This window comes from Vulpes vulpes, chromosome 3 (assembly GCF_048418805.1).
Source record: "Vulpes vulpes isolate BD-2025 chromosome 3, VulVul3, whole genome shotgun sequence".
NCBI classification, from domain to species: Eukaryota; Metazoa; Chordata; class Mammalia; order Carnivora; family Canidae; genus Vulpes; species Vulpes vulpes.
Window position 1 is genome coordinate 149,639,435 of NC_132782.1, and position 24,687 is coordinate 149,664,121.

Here is a 24,687-nt window from a genome sequence, read left to right on the forward strand (position 1 = left end):
AGACATCCCCTGCCTTTGCTTGCGAGCACGCTGTATCGAGCTTGAAGCAGATGAGCAGGCGGAGCGGGATCACACCGCGGCAGGTTGGGGGCTCCAGGAAGCAGAGCGTGCAGGATGCTACACAGGTGTGGTGGATGGATTGGCGCTCACAGTGGGGAGGGGGCGCCAGGTGTGCGCCCAGGTTCACCCCCACCCCCCACCCCGGGGACTCTGGAGCTCCCCAGGCCCAGGAGAGCGTCCCATAGTCGTGAGGACAGGGCAACCTCCTACCATCCTTGGCCCTCAGGCTCTGGATGTCGGCTGCTCGGGGAAGCGTGCGACCTTGGGCAGCTGAAGGGCACCTGCAGGGGCCCACCCCCTGGAATCTGCCTGCAAGAAGCATTCCCGGCAGCTTGACAACAAGCCCTTCCTTGAAAAAGGAATGGGTGGCACAGCTCTATATTCATCGCACAATTTACCTTCTTCTGTCCCGCCAGTTATATGTTGCTTTTTTGAATTTTGGTTTAGTTGGATCTGGGATTCTAAATTCAACTGCTCGGTAACAGAATCAGCCGGTTTCTATAGCTCCACCCTCTTCATTCATAGCCCTGTTACTGCAACAGGCTGGACATTTATTTATTCTTAGGTTCTAATTATATCTCTTCGTCGTTCTTCGGCCCTGCTATGGACTGAAGTCTGTCTCCCTAAAATTTACATGTTGCAGCCCTAACTCCCAATGTGACTATATTTGGAGAGAGTGTCTTTAGGAGGTTATTAAGGCTAAATGAGGTCATAAGAGTGAGAGACTCTAGCCCAAAAGGACTGGTGGCCTTATAGGAAAAGAGAGAGAAAAGACAGAGGTTCCTCTCTCCTTTTCTCTCTTTTTCTCAGAGCACGCAAAGCAAAGTCCATGTGAGGACAAAAGCTGCCATCTGCAAGCCAGAAAAAGAGCTCTCTCACCAGAAACCAAACCCTTCCAGGGACTTGATCTTGAATTTTCCAGCTTTCAGAACTTCGAGAAAATAAATTTCTGTTGTTTAAGACATGGAATCTGCGGCAGGCATACGTATGTGTGTGTCTGTGTACCTACATTATGACAGCCAAGCAGACTCACACAGGGCCTCAACTGAGGGTCAGATCTAAAACCTGCCAAGTAATTAGCCGCTGTAATTTCCGGTTCCCAGGCTGGCATGACTGAATGCACAGCACAACTCAAGTACAGTAATAAAGAATCTGTGCTATACAGAAAACGTATCCAGTGACTCCTCTCTCTCCTGCTCGGTCCCTAAATACTCCCGTAACTGTCCTATCTGTACTTTAGTTATCATTCTTTACCTTTTGCATTTTTTTCTGTTTAAGTAAATCATTAAACCATGTTATGGAAAAACTGTTTGCCTTCGAATCGGGCTCAATTTGTTTTGTTACGTTGCTTGTTTCTTATGATCCCAGTGTCATTATAAGCACAATAAAGTTCTCTAGGATTCTATGAGCCAGGCTGGTCCATTTTTTCCTTACCTTACCCTAGGAGTCTCAGGAAACTAAGAAAGGGTTCCAGTAACAGTAATAATTCCCTCTTGGCCGAGCGGCTTGCTCCATTTTTTTTTTTTTTTAAAGAAGGAAAGAATGCCCTTGGGAAAAAAAAAATCAGTCCAATCTCACTTTTGAGTTTTGTTTTGTGGGTTTTTTGTTTTGTTTTGTTTCGTTTTTACCACAACTGAAAAAGGACTAGCCAAAGTGTGGACATGGACAAGGCATATTTTCATGTTCTGTTCAGTGAATACCAATTGTCTTTTATGGGATCAGATCCATGGTTTGGGGTTTATTATCATTGGGCCTTCAGGAGGAGAGAGAGCTAAGCAGCCCAAGAGAGTAAATTGGGAGATGTCATTAATTGAAGGGCATAAAGCAAAAGCATGTCCAAATGTAAGTTAATGTATTACATCCCTAGGCAGAAATCAGAATATGTGCTTTTTCAGATGTAACATTTTAATTGGCCTACCTGATAGAAGGTTACATAAAATGTACACTAAACCTCATTACTCCTCGATTGTCAAATACCCTCCCTAAAACTTGACTACAACCAGCAGTGAGTGGGTACAACCTAGAATTATGGGAGACTTAAAAGTTCTCTTTAGCAACACTATTTGCAACACAGAATTTTAAATGGTCCCATTAGGCCAACTCTACTCTTGCTGTTTTATCCAAGAGTTTTAAGCAGAGAAATGAGTATTTGAGAATTTCTTTTCTATAGAAGAATCCATATCAAATGCCCTCCTGGAAACTATCGATGATAGCACATTTCTAATAAAATGCTGCTCTTGAATGAAGCCTAACCACCTGGCACAAAAACAAAATAGTACACGTTCTCACGATGTTTGAAAATCTTTCTGGCACAAAATGATTTCAGAAATAAGAGATTGTCTTCCCTTACCCACCCTTATCCAAAACAAACAAACAAACCAAAACACCTTGTAAAGAATCATCCTATTCATAACAAAGGTAGAGTATAAAGATGAATATTATAGAATATCAGAAGCTATCAAAACTCCCCCAAAATAAAGATGATAATTCAAACGAAGATGAACTCAAAATCTGCCATGGTCATGTTTCTTGGTTCTCCCCCATGTTAGGGGCTGCTTAGCTCTCTCTCCTCCTGAAGGCCCAATGATAATAAACCCCAAACCATGGATCTGATCCCATAATCCCATACCCTCCATGTGGGTTCTGCCCACATTCGCTCTTTATCTCTTTAAGTGAACTACCTGTCGACTGGTGGTTCCAACCATCTCTGCTGTCTACACTCCGTACAGGGAAATACCATAGCAACTGTCACTACGCTACTGAAATTTTTTTCTGCCAACAAGTATTTCTTGAACCTCTAGCTTGCACCAAGCCCTCTGGGGAATAACCCAGTGAAAAAGACAATTCCTGTCCTTCACACACTCATTGTCTAGTGTGGTAGAGCACAGAAACAAATGATGGCAATACAGCGTGGTAAGAATGAAAATGGTGGAAATACCCGGCAATGGAAAAACATAAAGGGGATATCTGACTGGGTCTTGAAGGGAGGGTCAAGTTAAAAGTTCCTAGAGGAGGAACTAAATTTAAATTAAAACCTATAGTGGAATAAAGAACAGGTTTTTTTAAAAAAGGTAAAAGCTCTAGCAAGTGCAATGACCATGAGGTAAGAACAGATGTGGCAAATTTGTGGAAATTCAGTCGCCTCACTCCTTAGTTTCCCAGGTGAGGTGGTAGGCATCGGCGAGAAATAAAGCAAGAGACGTAGGCTCACAAGATAATGGAAAACTTGCGAGCTGCCTTGCAGACTCTGAACTTTATTTTAAAGGCAATGTGGAGCACGAAAAGATTTTAAACTGGGAAGTCATGTTGGCATTTGGGAAAAATCACCCTGGCTGAGATACAAAGAACAGATTGGATCGAGGTACAACTGGAGGCCAAATGGCTGGTTATAAAAAGACTATTGCAACAACCCAGTGGCGGTAGAATGAAGAAAAAGCGATGAATTTGAGAAATATTTAGGAGGTAGTTTCGACAAGTCCTAGTGATTGTCTAACATGGAAAATGAGGAAGAAGATGAATCAGAGAATGAGGTTTCTATTATAAGAGATTGGATGTATTGGGTAAGAAAACAATGATGAAAGGGAAGGGGCTGGAATCAGAGGACTGGCTATAAAACAGGATTTGCATTTCAGTTTTTCACTGGAAGATACAAGAACAGGGAAGAAGTAGTTGAACACAGTAAGTTTGTGGATAAGGTGGTGGAACTTTGAAGTAGTTTCAATCTAAATGAGTCTCAGTCTCTCTCTCTCTCTCTTTCTCTCTCTCTCTCTCTCTCTTTTAATGAAGCCAGAGACAGAGTCGTCTGCCGAAAGGAAGAGACGGGAAGTATGGATGTTCAGAAAGACTGGAAACGTTTTGAAAAGTTGGAGCCCAGAGTGGGACAGAAAGTTAAGAGGGATCCGTAGAAGAAATTTTAGGTGGTATTGATCCATTTGGGGTTGGAGATCGTGAAATTAATTGGCATGAACAGCACTTACATGACATTCACTTTCAGAATTGCGGGACTGTATCTTCGTTTTGTAACATTCATCATCCTGGATAAGAAGGGGGGGGAATCAGATTGATCTAAAGTTGGGAGATTTTCCAGATGGCTGAGACATAAGAAAACAGGGCAAGGGATTTAAGATAACAGCGCCACACCCCACCCCCCCGCACCCCCGCCACCACCACCACCAAAAATGTTTGAAGTAATAGACAATAGGATTTAAGCTGAGTACAAAGTGACGATGAGTGGGAACTGACAGAGGAAAAGTAAAAGGATCAAGGGATTAGCAGTCCCAGGAACTTGGAAAAACCTAGTGAGGATAATAGAGAGAGAGACAACGACAGGAAAAGATAGAAAGATGTGGTCAGAGATTAGAACGTTTTCAATTAATATTTCAGAATTGAGGCAGTGAACGACAGCAGGGGCTGACAAGCTCTGGCAAGTAAGCAAAGCAAGCAAAGTTCCCTGAAGTCGAGGGACACGGGAATGGATGTCCTATCTTTGGGGATACTGAGGTTACTCCGGGAGGTGGGGAGAAAGGCAGTGAAGAGAAAGACCATACAGCTGGTGTCCATTTCTTCAAGGAACGAGGGGAAGCAACTGTTAGTCGGGTGATGATGCGGACAATCTGGGGTGCAGGACGGAGCGTGCCTTCGCGAACAGGGGTTGTATGCAAGTGAGAGTTATGACCCCAAATATAAATCTAGAAATAAAATCTACCAAAACACCAGACCCCCTGAGACGTGTTGGGGACGGGATGTTCAGGGCAGTGGCCTTCGGTGACTCCATCTCAGTCCCCTTCCCTACAATTCTGAGGGGGAGTGCCCTCCTCAGTGGGCTTATTCAAATTTAATCACCATTTTGAATTGAGCTTTATTGTATTTATATTCATGGGCAATAAATCCTTTCCTCTCTTTTCAGAACTAGCTGGGTTTTCATGGCACGCGTACTTGGGACCCTGCCCTACAGCAGCTCCACATCAATCTTTCATGAACCCTAACCAAAAACGAGTGCATGTGCCAGCAGCGCGTAAGGGCCACACTGGGTTTTTCCACCCAGGGATGGCCAACCCTGATGTGTAATCAATCAACAGGAAAGGTGTGCCTTTTGCAAGGAAACTCTAAGAGGTCACTTTCCTAGGTGTGATCGATCTCCCCCATGCTGATCGTGTTACGGCGATTACCGCTTCACTCTAACAGCTTCTTCTCAAGGGAGACGCAAAACTGTGTCTGTGAATGTTTAGGATGGTGTGTCTTGTCAGGTTGAATTACCTTGTAACATAACTCACTGTAAATTCACCTCATAAGTAAAAACCAATTGGAGATTTTAAGACACCATCAAAAAGCATTCTATTTGGGGGGTAGAATTATGTTGCACAATTACAAGTGAACCGTGCCCATGACCCTCATCATCAGCAAGAGAGTCAGTGTTTCTTCAATTCAGCACATAAGGAGGAAAAAAAAAAAAAAAATCCCCCGTGCTTTATGGCCTGAAAAGTTCTCAGTAGGCCAAAGAGTATTACTTGTTCTCATGACCTTTGAAAGAGAAAGAAAAACTAGAATTTAAGGAGCATCTAATATATGTTAGGCTAATACGTTACACATACACTTTCTTACACAGGGCGCAGCATTGAGTGCCACCCCCCCGAGAAGCCTTCCTCGACCACCTTCCCCATCAGCGTCCGATGGTTAATTTCATGGTCAACTTGACTGGGCCAAGAGACGCCCAGATATTTGGTTAAACATTATATCAAGCACATCTGTGAGGGTATTTTTGGGTAAGGTCGGCGTTTGCATCAGGGGACTGACTGATTAAGCAGGTTGCCCTCTCAGATGTGTGTGTGTCGGGAGGCGGGGGGCGGGGGGCCTCACCCAATCCGGCAAAGGCATGAATAGAGTAAAAAGGCTTGAGTGAAGGAGAATTCATTCTCTCCGCCCGTTCTTGACCGGTCTTATCCTGCTTCCAGACCCAGACTCAGGGGACAACTTACGCTGTTGGCTCTTCTGCTTCTCGGGTCTTTGGGCTCAGAGTAGAATTAACCATCAGCTCTTGGGGGGCCTCCAGGTTACGGACTATAGATCTTGTGCTGCTCAACCTCCGTAACTAATGAGCTAATTCCTTATAATGAATCTTGTAAGAAATGGAGTAATATAGATCTTATTGGTTCTGTTTCTCTGGAGAACCCTGATAAATACACAAGGTTAGGACTCCACCGTCCGTGCTCCTCATTGGTCCTGTGCCACGTGGTTGCCATCCCCTTCGTCTTGCTGCCCTCCTGTCTGTGTTTGCTTCTAGACTGTAGCTCTTGGAGTATTACTTTCAGTTTCGGGAGTACCTAGAACGGTATCTAGTACAGAAGAGGTGCTCAGGGAGTGGGATTAACGAAGCAATGAACACTCACTACTGTTATTTGACTATAAATTCAGAGTCCTTGGGTAATTTACACAAAGCTACACAGCTAGTAAGTGGCGGAGCTGAGATTTGAACCTGGGAATGTCTAACATCAAAATCCCTGCAGATGTTTTTTTTTTTTTAATACCACATTGCCTCTGCAGTGCTAGAGACAGAACAGAATTCAAAACAGAATTCCCAAATAATTAAATATCCTTGGAGAATTATTCCCATTAGAATATCAGAGAGGCGGTACATAGGATTAGGGAACTTTGGCTATGGAGACAGAGGGTCTTTGAGTTCTAGATCCTCTGCTTACTGAGCAACCCTTAGCAACCTGGCCTTTCTGCGCCTCCATTTCTTTACCCATAAAATAGGAATAACAAATAGCATTACCTATGCATGTTAGCAACCCATTGCCATGGTAATGCTACGTAAGAAACCGCTGTTAAACTTAGTAGCTTAAAGAATAATCATTTTTTAAAGAAAAATCATTCTTACAGATCTACAAATAGGCTGGGCTTGGCCCAAGGATACGAGGGGTTGTGGTCTTCTCACTGCAGCAGCTGGGGCAGCTCTGCTTTTTACTGGAAGTCTGTGCGTCAGTTGGGGCAGCTTGTGCGTTGAGCATCCCTCCTCCTTGCTGGCTGGTTTCTCCGACGGCAATGACAGGGGCAGGAGGAGGAGTGGACACACGCAGGGTTGCAAGGCCCACGTGTAACTGGGCACCGGGGCTTCTGTGGCCGAACCAAGCGGTGAGGGCATAGACGTCTCCCTCCACGGGACCGTGGCAAAGATGTGAGGAACCGAAGGGAGGAGTTAGGAACCGGGACGAAGTTTCAGCCCAACATCCCACTTCTGAGGGTTGTCGTAAAGATGTGACAGGTTAACCTTTGTGTCATATAAGGAGCAGCCCCGGCACACGCTAAGAGCCGAAGGAATGTTCTGAATGCTCTGTCTACATATTAAAAATGAGATGGCTCCCTCATTAACCAGCTGTAAGACTGTGCAAAGCTACAGAGCTTCCCTGGGTCTTTTTTTTTTTAAACCTACCAGTTGAGTTCATAATAACTGCCTCACTTTCCTCCTTGTGTTGCTAAAAGGATCCAATAATGAACGGCGGCCGATCATGATTCAAAGAATAAAACATCCTAGGAATGCAAAGTATAATACATGGCTAATTCTAGATAACCATTTGGTTAAGGTCAGTAAATCCCTCCAATTCTAAGTGATGGGAAGCCGTAGTTCTTGTTTTATAGATGAGGTAAATGCTTCAAGGAACTAAAGTACTTCTTTTCTGGCCGTAAATCCAAATATTGGCTGAGAAGGGATAGAATTAATGTTTCCTAACTTCTAGATGTTAGCCGGCTCCAGAACTGAACGCCGGTGCTGAGTTTTATCCTCCTCCAGCGCCAGGCTGTCCACGCTCCCATCGCAGAGCTCCAGGGGGAAGGGGAACCTCCAAACCACGAGGGCGTCGCATGCACCTGTCCGGCTGCTAGGTCCCCAGGGTGTGGGCTGCAAGGATGAGGGGCCGGGGCCCCTGCCCAGAGACTCGCGGCCCGGCCCAGAGGCAGGAGGCCCAGCAGTGTCCCGGGGACACTCACACTCTGGTGGCCCCACCAGGGCCTGGTGCCCGCGGGCCGGATCCGGCCTCCGCCCAACCCCGCTGAAGACAGAGGAAGGGGGCAGAGCTGGTTACCGGGGAGATGCCCTCCAGAGAGAAGGGCATGGGCTGAAAGGGGCGCGAGAAGGTCGGGTGCAGATGCCCTGGGCGCAGGGAGGCCTGGCCCCGAGCTGCCGGGGCCGCTGGGGAAGCCTCGGGCCTGCCCTGTGCAGGGCAGCGTGGGGCCAAGCAGTCACCCACCGTGCGGCCGCGCTCGCTGACACCTAGGACCCCCAGGGCTCACCCCAGGCCAAGCACGCAGGGCCGGGCTTCCAAAAGCAAAGGTGGTGCAATGTCCCGCATGCTGTCCTGAAGACACACTACATGCAAAGGCCAGCAGCGCAGAGGGAAGAGGCCTCCGTGTGCCGGGACTGAGGGCCTTGCAGGGCCGCCTCCCGCAGGTGCAGCCCCAGGCCCTGCCCTCACTGCGCACCGGTGCTGACTTCCCACCACAGCACATCCCTCAACTCAGGCAAACTCTTCTTTGCATGACCCCACTGCTTCCCCCGCCCCTTTGATTCTGCTGTGTCAAATGCCCCTGAACCCCACGTCCCATGGACGGGGTTCAAGGTCTCTCCCGGGGGGCTCCCAGATCTTGGAAATCAGGCAGTTTGGCTGGATACCAGTTTCGCCACCATTCTCCTTTCCAGGCACAGTTGTGTATTCATCACGAGCTGTGTGTCAGGCATGGAGCTAGGAACTGGGGACACAGCAGTGCATAATGTGGCTTTTCAGGCCCTACAGGGTGTCCACTCCAACATCTCAGGGTCTCAGCTCTATTCGTCTAATCCAGCTAGGGGGTCAGATGAAAGAGGTATGATAGAAATCCTGAGTTAAGAACAGTAAGGGTCATCAGGAGGTTAGGGCAGAGAAGTACCGGGCCTGCAGAACCGCCATCTAGAATACATGCCCACGTAACAGGGCCAATGAGGCGCAATCCTGTGGATTAGCTGATTCACAATGTCCTTCTCTCCTATTTTCTCTGTTCCTACCTCCCAACTCTTGGTTTGTTTTTTCCTTAATTCCTGTTCGAAGAAGTAAGATGTGAATGAAGATCTGCGATTTCGTCCACATTTTACTGTAAAACAGCATTGTTTGCATTCCTATTCCTAGTGTTTTATCTTGAAAAGCAGAGTCTGTAGTTTATCTTATGGTAGCTCATTCTTTATATTTGTTTAGCTCCTGAATTTATCGCGTTAATCATTAAAAGAGCTTTAACTGATTGCTAAGAAAGGTGGCTGAAATCCCTTCCACGTCCCCAGCATACCACACCTCCCAGTGACCCCCAAAGAGGGGACCCATTCATGACTCCATTACGTTTGGTCTTTAGATATAAATGGAGTCACATCTCATGCATATTTAAGTTGCACTTACTTAACTTTAGTCCCTTGGAGAAAAAGAGAGAGGGAAGTTAAACAGTGCAGGTAATTCCACTCAGGATTCCACTCAAGGAGCACATGCCCTAAATTAATTATGAAAACAGAAGTTATGTTATTTTTCTCAGTCTCAGGTCTCATGTGCCTCTCAAAGAATGAATATGATTCCAATGTTTAAAGACAGTCTATTTTTCATACAACATTGCCCCCCAAATGCAAGCCAACCACTTCATCTGCTCAACTGCAGAGACAGCTCTTTCCAATGCTTAACATAAACCTGAGAGTTGGATCTATTGAGAAACTGTATGCCAGTGTACGAAATGATGTCGTCCTAATGTATTTCCAAAGGAAACGCTGCTTTCCGTAACAGTTGCCTTATCTTCTGTGTCAGCCTCAGGCTAAAATATTATTTCATTCTATTGCCAAAGTGAGATTGATCCAAGATCTTTGAACCTTGTATCTCTGACCTCCCGTAGCAGATGCTGTAAGTGTCCTCTCATGAGCTCTCCACTTTGACCATTCCTGTAAACACCTTTCAAACACCACTGTCGGAGCTGGCCAATGTGTGAGGGCTGTCTCTGGCTACTAAGGCTTGTTCTTCACATGCCTGGGGCAGGCCGGAAGTGCAAGGATATGAGGGAACCCTAAAAACAGCCCGTAACCAATGACTGACAAGTGCCAGGGAGATCTAACTCGGAAGTGCCCATGTCAGCGTCCCCCAGAGATACCCAAGGAGATTAAGGTAGAGCTGCTTAATGAATGAAGCCATTTATTGTCTTTTTCTTTCTTTTTTTTTTTTTTAATCTTTTGGCTTCTTCACTCCCTTTTTTATTTTTAATTTTTTAATTTAAATTCAATTAATGAACATATAGTGTATTATTAGTTTCAGGCGTAGCGGTCAGTGATTCATCAGTTGCATATAACACCCAGGGCTCATTACATCACATGCCCTCCTTCATGCCCATCACCCAGTTAGCCCGTCACCCCACCCACCTCCCCTCCAGCAACTCTCAGTTTGTTTCTATGATTAAGAGAGAGAGAGACAAACCATAGGAGACTATTGTCTGTCTTTCATTCCCTGTCCCTCTTTCCTGCTCTTCTGTGTTTCCTGGGATCTCTCCTAAGAAACTAGATGCCCTGGAATCCTCAGGGTCTACTTCTGAAGGAACTCAAACCATGACATCCAGAATTCTTACCCTCCATGTCAGACCTAAAAAATAATAAAAATGAATACTAGGTTGAAAACGTCCAATTCCTACAGACACACCTCATGTCATCTCCCACATGCAGCCTGAGCTGGGCTCTACTCCAGTGAATACAGCCTGAAACAGGTTTCTTATGCGGATCTTATGCCTAAGGTTTTATATAATCTTTGGAACATTTGTAACATTTCTCAACCTCTATGCCTAGAAAAATAGGTATGTGTGGTAGTGTTTGGTACAAAATTTGATCTGAACCAAATAAACCAGTTCTAATTTGATACCTGATACTTTATACAACTCAACACCACAAACAATCCAATTAAAAAATGAGCAGAGAACCAGAACATTTTTCCCAAGAAGACATGCAGATGGCCAACAGATACATGAAAAGATGTTCAACATCACTGATCATCAGGGAAATGCAAAGTAAAACCAAAATGAGGGGCACGTGGGTGGCTCACTCCATTGAGCAGCTCTTTTTTCTTTTATTTTATTTTTTTTTAAGATTTTATTTATTTATGAGAGAGAGAAGTAGAGACACAGGCAGAGGGAGAAGCGGGACTCCATCCCGGGTCTCCAGGATCACGTTCTGGGCCGAAGGTGGTGCTAAACCGCTGAGCCACCTGGGCTGCCCGAGCACCTGACTCTTGATCTTAGCTCAGGTCTTGATTTCAGGGTCATGAGTTCAAGCCTCATCTTGGACTCCACACTGGGGCATGGTGCCTACTTAAAAAAAACCAACACAATGACATACCGCTTTACACCAGTCAGAATGGCTAAAATCAGAAGCACAAGAACTGACAAGTGTTGGTAAGGATATTGAGAAAAAGGAAACCTACATAGTTGATGGGAATGTAAATAGGTATGATCACTGTGGAAAACAGTATGGAGGTTTTTCAAAAATTAAAAATAAAATTATTGTATGATCCAGTAACCCCATTACTGGATATTTACCCAAAGAAAACAAAACACTAATTCAAAAAGATAGGCACCCCTATGTTCACTGTAGCATTGTTTACAGTAGTCAAGATACGGAAGCAGTCCAAGTGTCCATCATAAATGAATGGATAAATAAGAGGTGATTATATATATATATATATACACACACACAATTGGATATTATTCAGCTATAAGAAAACAATGAAACCTTGCCATTTGCAACAACATGGATGGAACTAGAGAGTATAATGCTGAGTGAAATAAGTTGGTCAGAGAAAGACAAATACCATATGATTTCAGTCCCCTGTGGAATTTAAGAAACAAAACCAATCAACCAATCAACAGAAAAAGACACAAAGAACAGACGCTTAAATACAGAGAACAAACTGGTGATTGACAGAGGAAAGGTGTAGGGGGATGGGTGAAAGAGATAAAAGGGATTAAAAGTACACTTATCTTGCTGAGCACCGAGAAATGTATAGAATTGTTCGGTCATTACAGTGTGCACTTGAAACTAATATAGCATTATTAACTATACTTGAATTAAAAAAATTTTTTTTTAATTTTTTAAAAGAGAAAATTCCAGAGTTTCTTAGCTGTATGTTGGTGCTTAGGGAAATACTTTGATCTTTCAGCAAAAGCATCATATCTCTGCTAACTCTATCCAAAAGTTAAAAAAAAAAAAAAATCACAGTTTAAATGTGTGGATCTGTGGGTATATTGTGTTTGAATAACTGTTGGCAGAATTTACCTGCATGAACTACATTATTTTAAGTTATATACTTAAGATTTTCCTTGGGGTTAGGGGCCTTGAAAGACGGTGCATATACTCACATAAACCAAAATAGACAAATTAGTAAGACTCTATATTAAATGAGGAAAATAATTTCTGTTATTCCTGAGTAGGACAAATCCATGATACCATAAAATTTCACTCTCGAAAAGACAGGTGTTTTCAGAACTATCTTCCTGGAATAAAGCTTGAGACTAAAAGGTTGAGGCAGAAATACAGAGGAAATATATTACATTTTGGGGCAAGCAGAAATATAATACTCTCCTATAATGCTGTTAAATGTTGTCTGAGAGACTGTGGATTTTTATTGTGAAGGAAAAAAAAGATTAAACACATGTATTTTTCAACAGTGCTTTTGGCCCTGTTTCCCCTTCAGTTGTGTTTTAAGGCAAATTTTTTCCTGTGGACGTTTAAGATTTTAAGAGATGAACATGTTCGCTTCAAAGGGTTGTAGTGAATTGAGGTGAAACAGCATTTGCTGCCTCTCGTTATGGTTCTTAACAAATATTTCATTAACTGGACACCCCAGTTATAGTCTCTGAAATCTGTATTTATATTTTATGACAGCAATCTCCTTTTGTTCCTGATGGGGTGGGAATGCTCTTCCCTTACACCTCCTCCGTGCTGAAACGTTCTCTATGCCAACTGATGCGGAGTGTTCTTGGCAGCCTCAGGCCCCCAAATGACTGACTCCGGAATACATTGTATTTTTCCAGCAGTGACATTTGGGCCTCTAGCTTGTTCCCTGACTGGGGTCTCAGGGCAACCCACACACAGGGACGCCTTAGGCCTGAGACAGAGTCAGCCTGTTGAGTTGGTGCCTCTAAAAATTATTCTTCGCTGACTCCCCGTGGATGACCAGCAATTGTTAATTTTCAATTTAAAAAATAAAATAAACTCGTCTGCTCTGTGTATTTCAGGAAAATAATAAACACACAGAATCTTACCACATTGATTTTATGTAGACTATAAATCCCTTTTTCTAGAAAAGGATTATTTCATGGTCAGATTAATATAATGCAAAAAAAAAAATCTACAATCCTACTCAGTGGAGACATAACCTGTCTCATTAAAATTACAGAAAATAATTTCTAAATCATGGTAAATCATGTGATTATATGCATAGAAAACACTGAAATAGCCTTTTTCTTTTCTCTAATGTTTCACCCATGCAGGATTGGATCTCATTTCTTTCAGAACAACCCTTTGGTGCTTATTACTATGCCATCTCTGAGAGCCAGATCTCCTGACTTCTGTTATAATGAGCCCTAAAGAGAGAGAAAGACACACACACAAAGGATTTTAATGGGAGGATATCTTGTTGTTAGAACAATAAAGCTAAAACAGCCCTAGAATGATAAATTATTTTAAGTTTCATCATTTTCAGAACAACATTTGAAGAATATGCCAACATCTTCTTAAAACGCAGTTCTTTCTTTCTGCTTATAATCCCAAGCAGAAGCCTTCAGATATTGTGAAAGCACATTCACATTTCATTACCACAGCTGCCCAGGCAGCTGTATAGAAACCTATCAGTTGTTGATGTTTTTGAAGCACTGACAGGCAGTCTGCAGGGAAAATCAAATAAAAAGAGCTAACCCTGAATTAAAAGGTATGCAGATCATTCTCATTTTTATGATGAATAAAATTCAAATAAAATTCAAACAAAACTACCTATCTCTATCTCACACACACACACACACACACACACACGAGTTAATACCAGCAACCGTACAGTAAAACTCTCGGAGACTAGTTTCATACACTGACAAAAATAAATAGACTGACACTGGAGATTATACAGCAGCAGCATGGCACCAGGATATTTGTTTCTCTGACCGGTAGAGTCAGTTGAACTCTAAATCTGCATTCTCCTTAAAGGATTATGGTCCATTAGAGCCACTCATTTTAATCAACTTCATAATCAATATCCATCAGTGAGATGGTATGGTGTAAGGATCAAAGTCTAGCCATTGAAACCAAAATACATGACCTCAAGTGAAAAAGATTAGATTTCTAGGGTACTCATGGGAACACACACACTCGCTCTTCAATATCTTACCCCATTTCTTGAGCCCAACACCAAAGAAAATGCCTCACTCACATGGCAGAAAGGAGTGTGGGCGAATGGCAAATGATTGATAAAACAAGTTAAAGCATCATCAGGTGTAATGAAACAAAAACTGATGAACAGGCTAAAACAATCCATCTTGGATGGATTGGAAAGAGGTAAGTGAAGATGTTGGTAAGGAAAATCTATGCTTTAAATGTTTAAAACCCATGAATTAAATCTGGAAGAAGAATAAATCTACTTAAGATGAGTGAAGTCAATATGCAAACTTGAATTCTGTTTCTAAACACCATTATACCAAAAGAGAGTAAGAACCGTAAGGCCCAAGCTCAGAAGAACTGGACCCTCATAACCATCTCCCTATGCCCTACTCCCAATCCCCTTTCTTCTACGTACAGAAGCAGGGAGTGTTGGTATGTACCAAAGGTCTTACTTAGAATGTTTGTTACTTAATCCAAATGAAAAGCTACTGGAGTCTTACATGCACATGAGAAAATGCTCTGCATCACTTGCCATCAGGGAAATACAAATCAAAACCACAATGAGATACCACCTCACACCAGTGAGAATGGGGAAAATTAACAAGGCAGGAAACAACAAATGTTGGAGAGGATGCGGAGAAAAGGGAACCCTCTTACACTGTTGGTGGGAATGTGAACTGGTGCAGCCACTCTGGAAAACTGTGTGGAGGTTCCTCAAAGAGTTAAAAATAGACCTGCCCTACGACCCAGCAATTGCACTGTTGGGGATTTACCCCAAAGATTCAGATGCAATGAAACGTCGGGACACCTGCACCCCGATGTTTCTATCAGCAATGGCCACAATAGCCAAACTGTGGAAGGAGCCTTGGTATCCATCGAAAGATGATGGATAAAGAAGATGTGGTTTATGTATACAATGGAATATTCCTCAGCCATTAGAAACGACAAATACCCACCATTTGCTTCAACGTGGATGGACCTGGAGGGTATTATGCTGAGTGAAATAAGTCAATCAGAGAAGGACAAACAGTGTATGTTCTCATTCATTTGGGGAATATAAATAATAGTGAAAGGGAATATAAAGGAAGGGAGAAGAAATGTTGGGAAATATCAGGAAGGGAGACAGAACATAAAGACTCCTAACTCAGGGAAACGAACTAGGGGTGGTGGAAGGGGAGGAGGGCGGGTGTTGGAGGGGAATGGGTGACGGGCACTGAGGTGGACACTTGACGGGATGAGCACTGGATGTTTTTCTGTATGTTGGTAAATTGAACACCAATAAAAATTAATTTAAAAAAAAAAGAAGAAAAAAATAAAAAAATAAAAAAAAAAGAAAAGCTACTGGAGTCTTAAAGCACATTTTCTTTCCCCTGGCGTGAATAATTCTGGCTAACAGAAGTCCTGGTGGTGAATACATACTAATTTTTGTCACCGATCATGACACCAAGTAGTCTGGTAATTACTGGGTAATTGTATGTCTTAGAATCTGTCCATGCTCCTACTGTTCCTTGTTATCTGAAGAGGACTCTCTCTCCAACGATTTGGATTAAGTGTATGATAGGGTTTCGTGTCCAGGGACACAAAACTGAAGTATGGTCTTCAATCTCCCATGCGGCGATTGCATATGGCAGATTAATGTCAAAGATGCTTTGAACAAGCTAGGTTCATAATCAGAATTTTCCTCCAGTATTGAGTTATGACCTAATGTGTTTCCCTGCAGTGTCCCAAAGAGATGAGAAAAAATGGTTGGAAATATTACATAGTGCTCATGAAAGAGGTGTTCTTTCCCATCATTCAGGAAATGGCAAGGAAAAGATTCGCTAAACCTTCATCTCCAGAAAGCAGTCTATTGTGTGACTGTGGAAACTCATCTAAATTATTTTACAGTGGACCATACTTTGAATGCCATGTTACCATATTCACTTGATCACGTACATAGTATAGTACTCCGACCACTTACTCACTTTGGTATGTAGTCATCACATACAGTGACCTAAGAGTTTTGTGGGTAAGAAGAGAATAAAAGTGAGGCCACAGTTATGGTTTTGATCTCCAATGAACCATGTAGCTTGGTTTTCTTACAGGACCAAAGACTATATTCATCATAGTGATGAATACACTTGATGATCATATGGCTGGTAGTCAACAATTTGAATTTCACATTGTTGGTATCAAGATGAACTACCGTGGGTGGCTTAGTATAGGCTAGATCAGTGGTTCCTTCATCTGTTTAACTGGCTGCACCTCAAAATTGCTGTTACTTTTATTTTTGTTTTTCTGTTCTTTAGGCCATATACTGTTCTGAATTTTGAACTCTGAGACAATTCTGAAACAGGCATTTAAAAGCACTTACAAAATATTGGACTAGGGACACCCGGGGGTCTCAGTGGTTGAGCGCCTGCCTTCGGCTCAGGGCATGACCCCAGAGTCCTGGGATCGAGTCCCACATGGGGCTCCCCGCACGGAACCTGCTTCTCCCTCTGCCTGTGTCTCTGCCTCTCTCTTTGCATTTCTCATGAATAAATAAATGAAATCTTTAAAAAACTATACTGGACTGTAATGACCACAAAGTAGTGGTAGGTCAGTGAAGCCATCTTCAGACCCCATGTGCTGTCCCATTTAATAATGATGCTCTCTGTTCCTAGTCTGGTAACACAACTCCTAGAACTTTCAAGCAAGAAATGGCTCATTGTTTAGAAATCATGAAGACCCTCCCTAACTAAACTAAGTGGTTCTAATCTGCACCCTGAGCACACTTCCATCATTAAATTTGTTAAAATTTATTTGGATAATCTATTAATGTTTTTGATTTTTCAATGATTTTCCAAAATCCTTGGGAATAAGGATAATTTTTAAGTCTGCTTGGAGTCTACTACAGAATTTTGCACATGTTCTCTACATAGATAGACGGATAGAGAGATTTTTGTTTGTTTTTTCCTAAAATGAACTAGAATTCTGAAATAAGACTCATGCTTACATGCTAGCTTTTATGCTTCAAGCAAGACCTCTTTGGTCATCAATATCTTCATGGAAATGCTACACTAAATGTTTTCCCTGGCTTTTTCCAGGTTTCCTCCCTCAGATACTGTATTTTTACATATAATGAAATGACAACGGCTGGACGAGTAAGACTCTACTCTTAAGGAAACGAGGATGTTTTGACTTCTTAAGCCATTTCAGTTTGATACAAGGCCTGATCTACTTAGCTCAGCCACAGAACTGAGCAATTTCCTAGGAAATTGTGTTCTGTATGCCAAGAATCTCAAAAACTTGTGTCAACTTTAGAATCTGGTGGAAGCATGAATTATACATATTATCTTCCACTTAATGTTGATCAACTATCCATTTGGCTTTATTGGGGTGCATATTACTAGAAGTGGTTTTAATGTGTTCCAGAGGAGCTGGAATCTTAATATTGAGGAGGAAAAAAAAGAGTAATTCCAAAAAACCACTTTGCCAAAAACTTTATGGCTGAAATTACATCCTAATGAGATTTTTAAAAACCCTTCAGTGTCCCTTTCTGATTTTAAGCAGATGCAACCTAAAATTACTCAAATATTTACATTTATGTCAATGACTTTAATCCATTTTGTCACTTAATTGTATAAAGCTATCTTCTACAAAATAGTATACTGGTATTTTGAAATAAATTGATTTTTAAAAATGGACATGGATAAAAAAGCTACAGATGGGGTTTTTATATACAGTTGTTTGCTTGGTGGATGGAATATTGAATCCTTCACCCATTAAATGTATCCTCACCACAGATTTGCTGCACCTGCTATTTTACATCTCAGTATATTTCATACTGAATATTTATGGTCCTTTCAAAATAATATGGAGATGGATGAAATGGTCAGAAACAGCCCAATGCTGACATCTACTGGATACACAAAAGGATGCACTTGACTATCAAAAGAATCCCTGTATTCTACTTTTAAGGCATAAAGTAAAGGTATAATAAAGGTGAAAAAAAAAAAACTTATTTTGCTTTATTTAATAAAAGTATACACTGGTCCTCTCTAATTTCATGTTAATATATCAAATAAAATATCACTTGATTTCAAAATGGCTAAAATTGGGAAGTTGACACTATTGGACTCCGAGACCCTAAAAAAGAAAGGAGAAGAGATTGTGATGTTCTTTTTTTTTTTTTTTTTTTTTCTTAGACTGTGATGTTCTGAAGGGAATGGAGCTCAGGAATAATAACTTCAGCCACTGATAATGTCCCTCAACCACTAATCTACCTTTTCAGTAAATGGTTCTTTCCCTGTGTATAAACAGGAAAGGGAGTTCCAACTCCCTCCTCTTTTGGTCTTGAAAAACTGTGTGAATCCTGCTCTAACTGTTCTTTTCCCCACAAATGTGGCTTCTTTGGCAGATTTCTCTTGGCATCTCTGAGCCTATTATGAATTATATTCTTCTTTTGCCAAGGTATATTCAATTGCTAGATAAGTTGTTACAAGGGAAAGTCACACATCCTTGGGTTCAATTTCTGTCTCAGTGTTTTATATATGTATCTGAGTTAATTGGGGGAAGTTATTTGATTAAAATGCAAATAAATTGCATTTTATTGCACTATTGTCAAAAGAATTGATGGCAATATATGTAAAACACATAGCCTTGTCTGAAAAGTAGGTGCTAAGTAGTGTTTGTCATCATCATCATCATCATCATCATTACATTTATCCTTATTTTCCACTAACCCTACAGAATACCCCAAACTCAAATTCCCCTATAACATGGAGTCCTCGAAGACAGCGGCCTTGGCTTATTTTTGTATCCCCTGTACCTGATATAGTACCAACACAAATAGGCTCAATAAATGCTACTCTGAGTTCTATTTCTGAAATGGGTGATACCAGGAATTCGCCTTGCATTACACCAAGACGGCATAATGCTACAACACGTGGCTATCCTCTTACTTAAAAGTATCACAAACGGAGCGGTAATAAATAGGCAAAGAGGATGTCCAGCTAACCTACTATCAATTTCCTGAGCCAAGACCATGATGACACACTGTCTGGCTCCTACCACAGGAGGGCCTGAACTTGTACTACTCTGATGTTTCATTAGCCTAGCAGGTCGCATGGCCAGAGAGTAGGTGCAGGGAAAGCGGCTCTCCCATACTGAGCAGAGAAACTGATCCAGGTACCGGGTGCCCCCCGCGCTCACACAGCACATTTGCAGCTCATGCTCTTTGCCCTGCATAGGTTTCTATCCGTGGTTGTTCCTGCCACTAAACGCAGACTCTCTACCATTTCAGCCCTGATATGTGTTCTAGGCACTAAAATTTAGACATTTTACACCTGAGAAAAATTGTAAAACTGAGTCTTGAAACTAAAGTTGAGAACCCCAGAATTAGGGCGCTCTCTCCAAATCACATAATCAAAGCACATATTTCGAGACCCAGTGATAAGTGGGATTTGATGGAGAAGGACCTTGGAGGAGAGGCACCCTGTCACATCTCACGCATTACGAGCTTATGATTTAATTTCATTATAGGGGCTAGTAATTAACATATTATAAACCCAGTTACGTGAAAAATATGAGTTCTTTATTTTCTATGACTGACCTTATCTTGCTCTCAAGTTCCCAATTTTACTGGATGGTGGGAAAATTTAAACTTATCAAGTCAAATAACTCAATCACGTTCACATTAAATGACCAGATTAATGTGAGCTCTTGGGGTACTTGCAAAATCTTTCAAGGTTTCTTCCATCTTTCTTTCTCCAAGCCAACATCTCCTGTGGATATAAATAATATCTCAAAATCGTAAATGTCCTAATGGCACAGGGAAGAAGGATCCCTAAATCAGAGAGCTGTCCCTTGTTCTTTCCTCCAGAATCTTGTTGGCTTCCTTAAAAATGTTCATTGCCCCTTACCATTATTTACATCCCTCTAGTAGGTGCTACTGAAATTTATGGCTGGTGAAAGTTGGCTATTTTGTTGGCATGACTGGGAAATCTCCAGGCCCACTCTGATGTCTTGGCCTATTCTGGCTTCCATTCATAGTTCGGATTATCTAAAATCTCAAGCTACACTCTCCATGTGGCCTCGACCCAAAGTAGGCCTTCTGGCTCTCTCCTCTTAGCTGTCTCCATGTCATCTCCTCTGATTATACACGGACATTCTGCATCCTTTCTTTATGGGAGCTCAGGGAAACTTCTGTAGCCAGATTTCCCTCTACCTAAATGAAGCACACAACCGTTCTCCTGAGCCCGGCACCCATGCCAACACCGTGCTAATGCTGATGATCCTGTTAGATGGTTTATTTCTAGAAACTCAAAGAGGAAGTGGGGCACAAGCTCTTATTTCCATTTCTTCCACAAATTCTACATTTTATGTTTACACACCTGGCCCCTACCTTTCAAGGATGACCTGGGCGAGGCCGGTGGGGTACATGGGTAGAAATGATTAATATCTGATCTGTTCTCTCTTATCTTCCATCTATCACTTTCCTCAGAGAACTAAAGGGCCTTTATTTTTTCTCCTCATTCCTGTCTTGCAGACACCTCCTCTATATCATAATGTACCTTTCTATTCTCTTTCCAAAGGATCTTCAAACTCTGGGAAATGAACAAGGAGTGCTGGAAGGGGAAGTGGGTGGGGGGTTGGGGTGACTGGGTGATGGGCAATGAGGGGGGCACTTGGCGGGATGAGCACTGGATGTTATGCTATATGTTGGCAAATTGAATTCCAATAAAAAAAATTAAAAAAAAAAAGGATCTTCAAGCTAAAAGTCTATAGTCGCAGAAGCCACTGTATTGAAGAAGAAGAACACATAGGGAAAGGTTTTCACATGATAACACCCATTACCTGAGGAAAACTTTTTTTTCTCTCAGAGGCAATTATGATGGTTACTTTGATTTTAGTCATTAAATGAAAATTTGTCTACATGGTCCTGGAAAGAATTGTGTTAGCTTAAAAGAAACAAGCACATAAGGATTAAGATTCAATTCCTTGAAAGGCCCCTCTCCAGCTTCTGTCCCTGGTCATTCTTCAAGAAAGAGTTCCCTTACTAAGCCTCCCTCTTTGTCAAGAGCTTAAACTGGGCTCACTCGTATGCAGACTTCTCTTTCCCAATACCAAACGCTGAAGTTGAGAGGCCCTGGAGTTCAAATCCCTGAACCTTCTCAAATGGACCAAGACGATGATTAATCCTAGATCCTACTTTTCAGTAAGCCTGAGGTTGTTTGTATTGGACGACCCAGTCAGAACCGGGCTGAAAATTCAGTAGAGCTGATCGACAAGAAAGGGGCATATGGGGAGTGACAGTAGGTAGGGAAGGCAGGAGCTGCCACCCCTGTGAGATGCTCCAACAGTCGATGAGCCAAAGGGAGAAAGGAGAAGCCCCAGTCATGATTGTCATCTGCCCCTCGTCGTCATGTTCAGAATATATCCATCACTTGGGGGGCAACTGGGCCGAACGAAGAAGAGGGATGTCCACGTCTCACAGTCAAAAAGCGGGTCAGGTTTAGTGCAACATCAACCCTTTATGTAGCACTAGGGGCTCTCGGAGAGTGACTTTGGTCGAGCCATGAGATCGCGGCGGGTGTAGATGCCCAGCGCGCTTTTCGTGCCGGCAGTTACTCCAACCTTCCTCAGGAGTTCTGAGGACTCCTTTCCAGCAGACAGACAGACGACGTCCTCACTCCGCCGGCTGTGGGTGAGATATAAAAGAGCATAAAGGAAGCAACTTTTTACCCGGAATAGCCACCGCATCCAACTATTTTTCTGCCATTAAGGTTTCATTCTTAATGAAAAAAAAAAAAAAAAGACTAGTAAGTTTGTTCAGAAGTTCAAATGCTATTGTTGGAAGAGCGTGAACAGTGAGTGGCATCAGCAAGATCCAAAGCTCGGCCTCTGCCACCAACGGCAACTGGACCAAGTGTCCGTGAATGAGGACACCCTCATGGGCCCGAGGGCCCCGGGGACAGCACAGAGTAGGACACGACACCCTGAAGGCCCGGCCAGGACGTTCCATCATGTCCTCACCTGCCTGGGCACAGAGGGCACCCTCGCGGTGCGGTGAAGGGGCTCACGGCCTCCCCAGGCTGGCAGCAGGCTGGGCCCAGTCCCCGGGGCCCCCGCAGATCCGGAATCAGCCCCCCGCGCCCCGAGGCCCGGGGATCCAGCCGCCTCTGCAGCCTTGGCACCTGTCCGGGATTCAGGGCACAGGTGAGGCCTCGGGGCCTCAGGTGGCACAGGTGAGGGCCTGTGCCTCGGGGCACAGGTGAGGCCGGGGACCCGTGCCCAGGGTGGTGCGGGTGTCCAGTGCGGCCCGGAGCTGCTGGTGACCCAGGTGGGTCAGGCACAGGGGAACCCATCTAGAAATGGGGGGATGGTCAGGCACGTTAGACCCACTGCCTCTGCCCGCTCCAGGGCCCACTGAGGGGCAGCCAGGCACAGGGGTCCAGGCCGGGTGGGCCTGCTCCCACCCTCCCCCCCTCCCCCCCTCCTGCCCTCCCCCTCATTCGCAATAATAATAACAAAGAAAAGAAATAAAGCCAGGAGGCCAGCTGAGATCACAAGCCGGGTGATGGGACAGGAACAAGCGGCAGGCGGGGACCCCGAGGTGCCAAGGCCGCCTCTGCGAGCTGCTGACGCCCCGGGGCACGGCAGGGACCTGACACCCACCCGAGGCTGCGGGGCAGCAGGTGCGAGGCCCCGACCCCGCTGCCCGCTTCAGTAGATGCGGAGGGGAGCCCGTGAAAGGCTTTTAACGTCCCCCACAAGGACCGCATGGGCAGCTTTCAGACAGCTCGTTTGAAAGACATCGGACGAACAGCTAAAAACAATGAAAAAATAAGTGTAAACGAGAGGAGGAGAGTGAGCCGGCACAGCTCCTGGAGCCCCGCGCCCACGACCGCGGCCGAGCCAGTGGGGCGGCTGCAGAGAAGGCCTGGCGGCCCCGACCCCACAGCCGGCCCACACCGAAGGGAGGGCGCTTCCAAAGAGGCATTTATTTACTCTCCGGCTGGCTCCCCAGGGAAGATCCTCCTGCTGGTGCCACCTAAAGTCCCACGACCTGGTCCACTGTGGCAGGCGCCTCCTGGGCCTGTGGCCCGGACCTCCCGGCCCGCCACCCGCTTGGTGATGGTCAGAGCTCTCTTAGAGAATCCGGATTCCTAGGCTGAGCCCGGGCCTCAGGATTCAGAGTCTCAGAGATCTAGGAATCCTTTTTTATATATATATAATTTTCCTACAAGATTCTTACGTGCCCGGTCAGTGTCCGTGGGTGAACTCGTATATTAAAACCACTGTCGTAGAGACTTAAATCCCATGGGTCTTTTTCCCGGGTCCTTAGGTTAGGCTAGAAATCCCTCCCTGAATGGTGCACCGACGCTTTGGACATAAATAGTCTTCTTGGACATAAATGCAGACTTACCACTGCACGGTTCAGGCCACGAGCCGCTGGTGGCCACCGAGTACTGGAACCGCGGCTCGTCCCAATCGGCGCGCGCCGTCTGTGAAACAAGCACTGACCTCCAACACTTTAGCGGACAAAAAGGAGTGTGAACTTTTTAATGACTCCGTATCTATTATCTGCTGAAACAGTATTTTAGGGATATTGGAAATGACTATCATGTGTCCTCGTGGATCTTCTCCTTGTTGATCACACTGTAGTCCGAATTCCCAGGGCCCATTGCTCATAACCCTGTAAGATGCCTCGGAAGGGGCTCCACTCCCCCTTTCACGCGTCAGTCTCCGCCAGGGGGCTGTGAGCGCCTGGGGACCCCAGCTGCGCCCTCATCACTCTCCTCCGGATCCAGCACGGTGCGTGGCACCTGACCGATGTTCACGAACAGCTGATGTCCTCACCTTCCTTGCCCAGAGCCACACAGCTTGTTGACTGCAGAACGGACCCTCGAGCCCAGGTCACTTGGCTTTGGCTCACATGACCCTAGTGCCATCTCTGACGTCTCGCTGTCTTACACCCTCTCTCAAAAGATTAGCACAAGAAGCAAATTGAACTAAAACTCAAATCAGTCCAATTTACTACTCATTAGCAGTTTTTTATGAAGACTGGTTATAGGAGAGATTGAAACTCAAAGCTAATGTGACACTTTGAATTATCTCAAGTTGTCACTTTTCCATGCTGTGCTTCACTCTCATTAGGAAAAGTAATCAAGAGCTGGGCGTATTATTGTACGGTGGCCCTCCCTGGTATGAAAGCTTAGCACTTGGAGGTATCTCATGCTCATGCTGATGCTACACTT

At 44.0% G+C, this 24,687-nt stretch overlaps 1 long non-coding RNA gene across 1 annotated transcript in view; it reads right to left on the reverse strand.

The window, feature by feature from the left end:
* Positions 1–20,862: 20,862 nt before the first annotated feature.
* LOC112934603 (uncharacterized) overlaps positions 20,863–24,687 on the reverse strand; it is a 76,426-nt gene continuing 72,601 nt past the window's right edge. The window contains exon 4 of the long non-coding RNA XR_012000825.1: positions 20,863–22,127. This is a non-coding gene — a long non-coding RNA (uncharacterized lncRNA). The remainder of the gene's footprint in view (positions 22,128–24,687) is intronic.